The sequence below is a fragment of the Nannospalax galili genome, unplaced genomic scaffold (genome assembly GCF_000622305.1).
Source record: "Nannospalax galili isolate Female #2095 unplaced genomic scaffold, S.galili_v1.0 scaffold253, whole genome shotgun sequence".
In the NCBI taxonomy this organism is placed as follows: Eukaryota; Metazoa; Chordata; class Mammalia; order Rodentia; family Spalacidae; genus Nannospalax; species Nannospalax galili.
In genome coordinates, this window is record NW_008335287.1 from 1283794 (window position 1) to 1285069 (window position 1276).

Consider the following 1276-nt stretch of genomic DNA (forward strand, 5'->3'; position numbering starts at 1 on the left):
TCTTTCCTTTTTCCTTCCCACAGAAGTCTATGTGTTTTTTCAGGTCAATAGAATAGCTCCAGGGTGAGAGATAGTCAAAGGCATGTTTTTTGTGACAATTTTGTTAAATAAAATTTGAAATTTGTATGTTGAAAACTTTGAAGCTTCATTGACTGACAGTGTCAAAGTAATTTTCACCTGTAATTATGCTGAACATTTTAGCATCAATTTAAGCTGTTATAAAATTTTAATTAGGAATCACACAGAAGGCCCTAATTAAACTCTGTGGGACACTAAACAAAACCCAAACTAGTAAATGGGAGAAAGATTTGTGGAGAGGAAGTGAGCTGGTAAGGGTGGGAGAAAAATGGGAGAGGTTGGGAAGCGGGACCAGAATGCATAGATTACATGCATGAAGTTATGAAAGAACACATTTACTAATAAAAATAAATTTAAAAAATTATTTGGGAAAGTAATCAGTGACTTTTAAAGGAATAATCAGTTAATATACAAATCGTGAAATTTTGTACAAAGCTACTCCCTGGCTGGTTGATTTGATGATTCAGATCTTAGCTTAATGCTTATTTATCAACACATCCGTGTTTTTGAAGAGTATTCTAGGACATGCTGGCAAGTTTGTTTTGAAAACGGAACTATATCAAGCCTGAAACAGTTTGATTCTTTTAAGTTTCTAATGAGAGGAGGGGGAGTTTCTAACCAGGGCCATGAATATTTGGTGGGCTGTTTTCGTCTGCTGCTTTACAAATTGAGCCATGTTCAATAATGTGATTACAATTACAAGAGTTTAATTTGAGCCATTTTTGTATTTCAAATACAATTTTGGATCTTTGTATGTGTCATTTCAATAGAGAGGTGATACTGTGAAGTAGCCAATATTGGAACACTTCCAAATCAAGTTTTTATGATATTTCAGGATTATTTTACTAAGTTCCATATACCAAGTATAGAGTGATCGCCACAATGTCACTAACATAAATGGATGGGAGTATGAAAGAACTCTATAAGGCTTCTGTGTCCCCAGGGGACCTCAGAGCAAGCTGGCTAGCTAGACTAGCTGAATCCATAAGCTTCAAGTGAGAGACCTTGCCTCAACACATAAGGTAGAAAGAGATAAAAAAAAAAAAAAAAAAAAAAAAAACTCACTTACATACAGATGCCAGAAAAGGGTAGAGTTACATGTGGCTGCAAGTCACCTATACTTGGAACCAAACCTGGATCTTCTGCAAGAATAGCAAGTACTTTTAACCACTGAGTCATCTCTCCAACTCACTATCTC

The 1276-nt window shown here is 35.4% G+C and overlaps 1 protein-coding gene across 1 annotated transcript in view; it reads left to right on the plus strand.

The window, feature by feature from the left end:
• The window catches only part of Map4k5 (mitogen-activated protein kinase kinase kinase kinase 5), a 138104-nt gene that overhangs the window by 31111 nt on the left and 105717 nt on the right, over positions 1 to 1276 (plus strand). The window lies entirely within an intron of this gene.